This window comes from Suncus etruscus, chromosome 1, assembly GCF_024139225.1.
Source record: "Suncus etruscus isolate mSunEtr1 chromosome 1, mSunEtr1.pri.cur, whole genome shotgun sequence".
In the NCBI taxonomy this organism is placed as follows: Eukaryota; Metazoa; Chordata; class Mammalia; order Eulipotyphla; family Soricidae; genus Suncus; species Suncus etruscus.
Window position 1 is genome coordinate 99,964,036 of NC_064848.1, and position 11,505 is coordinate 99,975,540.

Genomic DNA, 11,505 nt, shown 5'->3' on the forward strand with positions numbered 1-11,505 from the left:
TTTCTTTATGCAGTTATTTTAAATATCACATATAAATATCATTATGTGTTGTGTATGTAAATATTTTGGGGATTATTATGTTACTGACCTTACCCTAAACAAACAGGGGAATAGTTGTGTATGTAAATATTTTAGGGATCATAATGTTACTGACCCTACCCTGATTGGTGATTGTGCCCTACCCTAGGGTGTGACCTGGCATTCTGCCCCCACCCTAGGGTGGTACCTGATTCTGCTTCCACCATTGGGTTAAAAGAAAACAGAAATAAATATCTAAGCCCAAGTCAACAACAATGAAATCAGGAGACCCAAACTTTAATAATTTAAATTTAAAGACCCACTTAAAATTTGAGGTTAACTTAAGCTAATATGCATGTACATGGAAATGTAAAAAATACTATGCCTCTAATGTTTAAGGAGTTAGAAATCGGGCTAGCACAAATGATCAGGTTCAGACTATAAACTCCCCTTCAGAGCAAAAACAGAATATTCCAGACACTAACAGCAGTAATATTGATGAGGTCTCTGGGGCAGGGAACAAGGATTTAGCTGTCACACACCATAAATTGAGTGAGACTGATGGTAGTGATAAACCCTTACACTTTGAGATGCAAAAGGAAAGACAAGAACCTGTATTTACTGGGCTCCAAAATATAGGAAACTCTTGCTACATGAACTCAATATTGCAATGCTTGTATAATATTTCAGACTTGACTCAGTATTTTCATCAAGATCATTATAAAAAGGATATTAACAAGAAAAATCCAATGGGGCATGAAGGTAAGTTAGCCAAAGAATTTGGTCGGCTTATCAAAACCATGGGAAATGGATTTCATAGATATATTAACCCTAAAAGCTTCAAAGTAACAATTGGTTTACTTAATGACCAGTTTGCTGGACACAATCAGCAGGATCCACACGAACTACTGATGTTCCTAATAGAGGGACTACATCAGGACTTGCTTACTGTAAATCTAATGACAGACAAAACTACACATCTTATGGAAAATGAAAATTATGAACAATTTAGTCCAGAACACCAAAAGGCTCACAAATATATAATTTATGATCTCTTTCAAGGACAATTCAGATCTATATACTACAGTGTCTAACATGCCACCAAAAGTCTGAGGTTTATGAGACATTTGTTCATTTGTCTCTGGCTGTTACATCTACAGATAAATGTACATTACAGGAATGCCTCTCTGAATTTTTTAAAGAAGAAAAGTTAATGGATGACAACAAAGTTCTGTGCAACAGCTGCAAAACTAGAAGGGATTTTTCAAAGAAAACGTACTTATGGAAACTGCCACCAGTACTTATAATACACTTGAAACGTTTTGCTTTTGATGGCAAGCAAATAAAAAAATTGCACACTTATGTAGATTTTCCTTTAGAAGACCTCAATTTAGTAGAATTTACTTCAGAGAATAAAAGCAAGATTAAGAAATACAACTTATCATCAGTGTCAAACCATTATGGTAAAGTTCTCTATGGACACTGTACTTCATACTGTAAAATTGCTGCAAAACAACACTGGATCAATTTTTATGACAAGAAGATCAAAAAAGTCCCTAATACATTGGTGAAATCCACAGCAGCATACATCCGGTTTTATACTTCTTAAAAATCTACAGTGAACACCAGATAATCATTTCACTTCCTTATAGGTTGCTATTAATGCTCTAGTATTCTTTCCACGGGCATGATCAATGAATATGGATTGAATATCATGGACCCCCAATGTGTTTTCTTGTATGATGGATTTATGTCTTAATTTCATTATTGCTCTAGGTCTCAGTTAATCATGAAATATTACAATTTAATTTAGTCAAGGTTCACCTGAAAGAGAAATTTCTCATCATATTAATGTTGTTTTTCTTTCTAGGTATATTCATTTAAGGACTTTCACTCTTTATTTTAACATCATTGCTTTATTTCCCTCAATTTAGGTTTTAAGAAACTGACATAATGATGGTGGACTTTCTTCACAGTGCTTCTTGCCTATGATTCATTATTATAGAGTTACTTTTATACAATAACTTTGTATATATATACTGTTATACACTTATAGTAGAGTTTGTATTCTGCATGAAATTCTCTTTCAGATCTGCTCTGCTCTGCCATAAAAAAATTTTGTTTTGAATCTGAAATGATTTATCTAAACAGTTGCCAGCTATTACATTTTAAGGCGCTTTTAGTTGATTCAGCTAAATTCTCTTTTCTTTTGCTCTATTTTGGATCCTTTCCAACAAATATTTTTTAGTATGAGTGAGTGTTATGGCCATATTTTTTGTGAAGTCTATATGTGTATGTCTTGTTCAGTGTCTGTCTGTTTTGCATATTTTGTATATAGTTTCCTTTTTCTTCTCAGGAGCTTGTAGTTGATTCCTTGATACATGTTTCTGGTTTTAGACACCCTGTGTTTAGGTTAGAAGTTTTTCTTAACATTTTCCTGTGATGCGCTTATGCAAACAGCCACTCTTTTATTGTTGACTAGTTTTTCCTTTAATAATTGTAGACAATATTGTTTGTTTACTAAAAACAAACGGGGGAATTGTTGTGTATGTACATATTTTAGGGGATCATTATGTTACTGACCCTACCCTGATAGGTGATTGTGCCCTACCCTAGGGTGTAACCTGGTATTCTGCCCCCACCCTAGGGTGATACCTGATTTTGCTTCCACCATTGAGTGGTATCTAATCCCATCATTGGGTGGTACCTGATTCTGGGGGATAAAAACAAGGGTCTGTGGAAGGCGAGAGGCTTTTGGCTGGAACTTATGCTGAGTCTTTGGACTTCAGTCTTGTCCACCGACTAAAGCTAATATTTCCACAAGCCTGACTGTCTGTGAGCTGTTTACCCGCCGTTTCACCTCAGACCGTCGGCTGGACAGGGTGGCAGACGCGAGCTCCGAGCTGGAGGGGAAATACCTCATCTTCCATTCCTCCTTCAGTCAACCTCTTCAGGGCCTGACATGCAATATAATTGCACCCGAACAGGGAAAGCATTCAGCTGAGCACAAAATTAACCAAAAAAATGGTTTGGACTGGTTTGACACCATGGTAACTCATCAGATTAAAACAAAAAAACTGTCCCAGCATCTCCTAGTCCCAAAACAATTGCAGGGGAAATGGCTTTAAAAATCAACAGCAGAGGCCTGCATCTGCAAGGACTAATGCTCCAGCCTCTAAATTCCATTCTCCTCTCTCCTTTCACAGACCCTTGTTTTTATCCCCCAGAATCAGGTACCATCCAATGGTGGGATCAGATACCACCCAATGGTGGAAACAGAATCAGGTACCACCCTAGGGTGAGGGCAGAATGCCAGGTCACACCCTAGGGTATGGCACAATCACCCATCAGGGTAGGGTCAGTAACATAATAATCCCAAAAATATTTACATACACAACAATTATGCATTTATCCTCCTCTTGCCTTACTTTATTTAACATATTATCTTCTGGTTCCAACCAGGTTGCGGAGAACTACATGATTATATCATTCCTTAAAGCTATATAGTATTCCATTGAATATATGTACCATATCTTCATGATCCACTGATCTGTTGTTAAACAATTAGGTTGATTCCAATTCCTAAACCTTCAATAAATAGTGGTGTGCATACACCTTTTAATGAAAGTTTTCTTTCAGGAAATAAGTACCCAAAAGTGGGATTGCGTGGTCATACATATGGCAGCTCAATTTTGCATTTACCAAGAACCTCCATACTATTTCCCATAGGGATTGAACAAGTCAGCATTCTCACCAGCAGTGGATCAGAGTTACATTCTCAACACATTCTGCTCAACAGAGATTGTTTCCAATGTTTTTGATATGTGCCATCCTCACTGGTATAAGATGATAGCTCATTGTTGTTTTGATTTGGATTTCCCCAATGATAAGTGATGATAAACATGTTTCATGTGTGTAATGGCCATTTTTAGTCTTCCTCAAATAAGACATTTCCTCATTTCCTCTTCCCATTTTTTGATGGAGATTTTTGGTTTATAGCTTTTAGCTTCTTCTAATTTTAGACTGTGTTTCTTTTGCCATACAGAAACTTTTTAGTTTGATGTAGTCCCATTTATTCAGCTTTGATGCTACAGCCTTTGCCATTGTTATACTATATTCAAAGTATTCTTTTTTTTATTTTTTTTTATTATTTTTGTCCCCCAATTCACAATACAGACCAGGCGAAGGGCCTAGGTTAAGGTGTATATGGGGTGCATTTACTGTACCTCCTCATTCTATACAGTCAGTGTAAAGAACACAGCCTGTGGTAAGCATTGGTAGGCTTTATCTTTTCTTTTCTTTTTTTTAATTTTATATATATAAAATAAAAATATATAAATATTATACATTATATATTATATATATATTATATATATTATATATTATACATTATAAATATTATACATATATATATAAATATATATACCTTCACCAGTGCAACATTCCTATCAGCAATATCCCAAGTCTCCTTCCTCCTCATCCCACACTGGCCTGTACTCTAGACAGGCTTTCTACTTCCCTCATTCAGTCACATTTTGTTATGATAGTTCTCAGTGTAATTATTTCTGTGTCTGCACTAAACAATCCCTGTGGTGAGCTTCATGTCTAGAGCTGGACCCTCCAGTCCTCCTTTATTTTGTCTCTGAGAATCACTACACAAATGTTTTTCATTTTTCTCAAAACCCATAGATGAGGTAGACCATTCTGTGTTTATGTCTCTCCCTCTGACTTATTTCACTCAGCATAATAGATTCCATATACATCCATGTATAGGAAAATTTCATGACTTTATCTCTTCTGACAGCTGCATAATATTCCATTGTTTATATGTACCATACTTCCTTTAACCATTCATCTATTGAAGAATGAGAACAAGCAATGCTGGTGGGGATGTGGAGAGAAAGGAACTCTTATCCACTGCTGGTGGGAATGCCGTCTAGTCCAAAGTTTGTGGAAAGCGATATGGAGATTTCTCCAAAAGCTGGAAGTTGAGCTCCCATATGATCCAGCTAAACCACTCCTAGGGATATATCCTAGGAACACAAAAATACAATACAAAAATCCTTTTCTCAACCTATATTCATTGCAGCATTGTTTACAATAGCCAGACTCTGGAAACAGCCTATATGCCCCTCAATATTCAAAGTATTCTTAAGTAAACATATTCAGTGTAAACTTACTTTTTATATTTCTTATTTTTTATTTTTAACTTGACATGAATATTTTTATAGTTGGTTTTCTTTGTTGAATTTTCCTTAAATAGTTTATTTCAATACTAGCACCTTACTAGAGTCATTGAGGAGAGAGCCGACAAAATATAAATACTTGATCCCTATTTCAAATTTTATTTGTGTGTTGGGACACACAACTGTGTGTGAACTGTGTATTGAAGTAAAAGAGAGAGTAGTTTAAACAATACCACAACTGCAGGGACTGGAGGTCCAAAGGGAAAAACCTTAAAGGGTTTAAAGTAATGATGTTTAAAAGGGCCTACTTTAAAAAATATCAGATATTACTAAAGTGCAGATGATTTGAAAACTGTTGTTTAAAGATAAGGTTCTATTAAGAACACTAAACAATGAAGACAGGGACAAAATAGATGTATATTTGTGAAGAGCTAGATTAAATCCTGTTTAGAATTGGCAGAGAAGTTCACGTTGGGAGCCCACATAGTAAGGGGACCCAAAACTCAATAGAAATGATAATTCAAGTAAATGTCATTCAGTTATCTGAAACAAGACTACTTTAATGTTTCATAGTATACATCACTAAGATGGATATTATTTAATAAGTGAATCTGGGACAGTTAGCAATGCATCTGAGGTAAAATATATCTTCCGCATTGTAACCCTTCCCCCAACATCCTTTACCTAAGCTTTCTTTTGAGATGTTGACCCCACTTGGATGATCAGACCAGCCCACACCTGCTTTAAATAAAGGATAAAATAAATAAAAATTTAAGAAAGGATAAAATAAATAAAATAAAGGATAAAAATGGTTGGCTGTGGGGAGTTGTGGGAGAAGCAGCAAAAGGACAGGAAGAAAGACATGACTTAGGAGAGAGGCCAGGGAGAGCTCTTCAAAGAAAGCAGATGGCAGAAAGACTCAACGGCAGAGAAAAGGCTGTGAGGAATAAAGCATGCTGACTCCGATGAAATTTAACTGTCTGCTTGTGAATTATTTTTCCATCATTACCCTGTATCTTCAGATGCTCTGGTCAAAGGGGCTAGAAGTGCTATACTAGGGAGGACTCACTCAACACATGGATCTATATATTTTATAATTTATGCAACACTGCATCGTATAATATATTAAAAATACAACTAAATTAAGGACAAATGAAAATTAAAAATCATAAAAAATTGTACACATTTATATATTACATTGGAATAGGAAATACATTTAAAATTAAGATGTCTAAAAATTGTTAAGTGATAAATTCACGTTTGACAGCATCTCAAGGAATCAAAGATTCTATATATCTCAAACTTAAAACATTTTAAAGCAGCTTTGTAAATCTGATAAATATCTCAAATGTATAAAACTTTTCCATTAAATGTATACAAATATTTGATAAATGATAATAAAGAAACATTCAGTGTGGGGCCAGAATGTGGTGCAGTGGTAGGGTGTTTGCCTTGCACAAGGGTAGCCAGGAGAGATTTTTGGGTGCAGAGCCAGGAGTAACCCCTGAGCATCACTGGATCTGGCTCAAACCTCTCCAAAAGAAAATAACACTCAGTGTGAATGGATAAATTAGAGGAATTTTAAATAGAGTATTATAAATAAAATATAAAAATGCACAATAATTTATAATAATGGATACAATTTAATTTATAATAAAATTTTCTTTTATACCAGTAGACTATAAAATATAAATCACTTTTTATTCAAAGTTTTAATGAAGGTATGTGATATTCGGAACTCTTTGTCTTTTTTGAGGGGAGGATACATCCGGCAGCACTCAGGGGTTACTCCTGGCTCTGTGATCAGAAATTGCTTCTGGCAGGCTCATGGGACCATATGGGATGCCAGTGATTGAACCCAGGTCCGTCCTGGGTTAGCAATCACCCTACCACTGTGCTATAATTCTGGCTCCTGATACTGGGAACTCTTTTTTTGCGGGGGGGGGGGGGAAGGGTTTACACCCGGAAGTGCTCAGGGGTTACTCCTGATTCCACACTCAAAATCGCTCCTGGCAGGCTCAGGGGACCATATGGGATGCCGGGATTTGAACCAATGACCTTCTGCATGAAAAGCAAACACCTTACCTCCATGATATCTCTCTGGCCCCAAAACTGGGAACTCTTAATATATAATTAATCAAAGTAAATATTTATGTATGCAATTTAGAAAATTATGTCTTTGAAGGTGCTATTTTTAAAAAAATTAAATTAATAATCATTCGCTTGTGTTTAGAGTGAATTATATTTGTTTTTAAATTTCTATTTTATATAAAATCTTTATTTTATCACCCTGATTATAAGAATGGCTGTAGTTGGGTTTCAGTCATAAATAGAATACCCCCTTCACCAGTGCAACATTCCCAACACAAATTCCCTCCCATTCCCTCCTGCCTATATTCGAAACAGACATTCTACTTCTTTCAATCATTAAGATAGTCATGATGGTTGTTAATGTAGTTATTTCCCTAACTGCATTAACTACTCTTTGTGGTGAGTTTCATATTGTGAGCCAATCCTTCCAGCCCTCATCTCTATTGTCTTTGGGAATTATTACAATAATTTCCTTAATTTTTTTTAAAACCCATGGATGAATGTTACTATTCTGTGTCTATCTCTAGCCCTCTGACTGATTTCACTCAACATAATAGGTTCAGGTACATCCAAGTATAGGAGAATTTCATGACTTCATCTCTCCTGACTGTTGCATAATATTCCATTGTGTATATGCACCACATTTTTTTATGGCATCTTGGTTGCATATAGTTCTATAGTGCTGCAATGAATATAGGTGTAAGGAAGGATTTTTGAATTGTATTTTTGTGTTCCTAGTGTATTTCTCTAGGAGTGGTATACCTGGATAGTTTGGGAGCTCAATTTCCCGTTTTTTGAGGAATCTCCATATTGTTTTCTTATTTAACTTTTGGTAGCAGCTCATGCTATAATTTGTTACTTACATTCTCAATAGAAAGGAAACCATAGCTAGAAAAAATATTGGAAGAAAGTCTGAGTTGTTTAGGGTTTAAATATAGTGCCCAGGTAGGGCCTTTCCAAGGAAGTGACATGAAGGACAAGAAGTTTGTGTGAGAAATTAATACAAAATTAAAGAAAAGTATCTATAACAAGTGTATATTCTAGGTAGGGGTAAATCTGTTTCCTTCTTAAAACAAAAAAAAATAGTGTAACTGAAAAAAATAGAAGTCAAAGAAGTAGAAGATATGTTGAGTTTTTAGGATATGAATGGGGCAGGAAGTGTCTGTCATATTGTGTGGTACTGTCTATAAATAAGATAGTTTGTTGCTTCTTAGAACATATATGCTCTGGAGAAATCTTAGTAGAAACTGATTAATAGGGGAATGTCTGATATTGAGTTTTTATATTCAAGGAATTAGGAAGAAGTGCTCTAATGATTTGCTTAACAAGGAGGAGAAAGAAAAATATAGAGTGATTCCAAGGTTTTTGGCCTAAATAGAAGCTAATGAAATAAAAACTGGTTACCTAATGCCAACCACACATTTTTGTTTAGCATTTTCTTCCTTATTGTCACTAGACTGATGAGCAAATATCACTTTGGTTACTCAGAGATATTTTTAACATTTCTTTAATAACATTGCCAATGAAATGCTAAAAATCCTCAAAATATGAGAAGATGTAGAATGGTGAGTAACCACTGATAAATTTGCTGGTAAACCTTTAAATTGCCTGAAGCTATACCAAGCAGAGTTAGGAAGGACATTAAAACAGTATCCTGTAGGCTTTGTTTTGAGTTCGCAGTTTAAGAATTTCACTGAAAAAAAGAGGATCACTATGGAAATTGCTGATACTAGCTGCTATAGGAAACAGTGACTTCCTTCACTTGATTTGAAAAGGTTAAAAGACTGCAGGCAAGACCCAGCATGGCAACTGATATAATTAGGAATGAAACTGCATGTGCTCTAGAAAATTCTACACATCACTGGATTATGTTTTGTTGTTTGTGTCAAAATTTAAGACCGAAATAAAACATAACATCAAAGCGAAGAGGGCAATTTTGAGTTTGGGATAGTCACTAATATTTGTATATCCAAACTCTAATGGTTGTACCTTAGGGGTGGAATGATTTAATTTAAGGTCTATATGAACCAATGTGATTGCATTTTTGGAGACTATGCAGACTATAGTTTTTAGGATGTGCACTTATTTTCTGATCCATTTACTAGCAAACAAAATTAAAGTTGGATGCTGCAATATATTTTTAAAATCATTTTCAAATACACGTGAAATTGATATTTAAACATGCAACCATACTGTGAGTGCAGCAGGTTGGTATTTTGCAAGCGACATTTTACTAAGTCATCATTGTGGATTAGTGCTGTTATGGGCCTCATTAAAAACTGTAGCTTTTCAGGTCTTCTGTAATTGGAGAAGCTTCATTTTTATAAATCACAGATGACTTTGCTTCTCTGAAATTCTTTGCTTCCTGATCTCTTTACAATGTCACCTGTGTCCAACAATTTTCTGTTGTAAATTTTGGCACTATACATTTTATTGTATTTATAGCTATATTGTGCATGAAAGTCTATCTAAGTGGTGTGTCAGTGAGAGAGCAAGAAAGTGATTGCTATATTCATACCATTTATGTTTATTTTCATTCTCAAAATACATTTAATAATATTTGATGCTGAGTCTCTTTTCCTATTTTACCTTTTAAACAAGTAATAATCTTTACTCTTATAATGTTATTTTTCTTTCTCTCACATTCTTGAGTAAAAAGTATGTCCTTTTCTATGTGGTCAAGGCTAAACAAGGGAAAAATGAAATTGTGATATAATAATGAGTAAGAAATTTCACTGCTGTGGGGTGGAGAGGTTAATAGAAAAAGAGGATATGATGATTAAAATATTGAAAAGATAAAATTCTTCCATTTTGTTTTTGGTGGTAGCAAGATGGGTGTACATATCCTAAAATTCTTTCAATTTACTATTTAAAACTGACTTGCTTAAATAAAAATAAATTTGTTTGGGGGCATAGCACAGAGGTAGTGCAATTTTTTCTTGCAAGTGGCTGACCCAAGGAAGACCCGGATTTGATTCTCAGCTTCCCATATGATGCCCTGAGCCTGCCAGGAGCAATTTCTGAGTTCAGAACCAGGAGTAACCCATGAGGGCCACTGGGTGTGGTCCAAAAATTGTTCTCTCTGTTCAGCCTTCTTTCCTACCAGCCTGTCTATATAGATAACATACTAACTTCATCGTGAGTTGTTCTGTTCTAATTTACTTGGCATATTATTTCCTTTTCAGAAAAAAGTTAGTCTGTGGACACTTGGAAATATACCATGTTTTAGTAAACAAACTGAAAGAGCCATTTCAGTTGCACCAAAGTCTACTTCTATGCTTTGAATATCTTCTGAAGTGGTAGTCTTGCCCACTTTGGAAAAAAAATAAGTCCTCTACATGTGGAGTGGGAAACAGTATAAAGTAGATTATTTAAAAGTAATTGTAGAATTTAACATGTAAATAAGAACACAATTTTAATATTGTCTCCTTAGGATACATTTCAGAATATCACAATATTGGCATTACATGTAAATACTTTTTTTTTTTTTTTTGGCGGGGGGTCACACCTGGCAGTGCTCAGGGGTTTCTTCTGGCTCTACAATCAGAAATTGCTCCTGGCAGGCTCGGGGACCATAGGATGACGGGATTCGAACCACAGTCCCTCTAAATGCAAAGAAAATGCCCTACTTCCATGCTATCTCTCTGGCCCCTACAAGTAAATACTTTTTTAAAGGACAAAAGATAATTTCTCTACAAAGAAAGAAAGATTGGCATACCTAAATAAACAGGACCGCTTTTCTTGGTGAAACTAAACAAGGGAATAGTTCCAAATGATAACAAACCCATGTATTTGGATTACAAAATTCAGATTGTTAGATTCGGGAAAAAAGGGAGTAAGTGAATATAGAGATGGACTAGACATGACTTAAAAACAATAGTGGATATTAATGGACATTTTAGTTGTGATTGATACTATGGGTGCATGTCAAAACTAAATATGTTAGTAATATTACAAACATGGTACATTGCAATGTAAAATATTAAATTAATTGAATTCGTATTTCTTGTTTTCCATCAGAAAGATTTTTAAATGCTCTTACAGAATATATACAGTATAATATATGTATATTTTATATTTGTAGATGTATCTGAAGCTATATTTATTTTATATTAACATCTATATACAATTTTTAAAATATAGATAAATTATGGGGCTGAGAGATAACACAGAGGCAGGGTGTTTGCCTTGCATGCAGCCTATCCAGGAC

At 34.9% G+C, this 11,505-nt stretch overlaps 1 non-coding gene across 1 annotated transcript; it reads right to left on the reverse strand.

Annotated features, from left to right (window-relative positions):
* Positions 1 to 4,169: 4,169 nt before the first annotated feature.
* LOC126031559 (small nucleolar RNA SNORA51) lies at positions 4,170 to 4,302 on the reverse strand. Its single transcript, XR_007503397.1, has one exon. It is a non-coding gene; the product is annotated as a small nucleolar RNA SNORA51 (small nucleolar RNA).
* Positions 4,303 to 11,505: the final 7,203 nt, after the last annotated feature.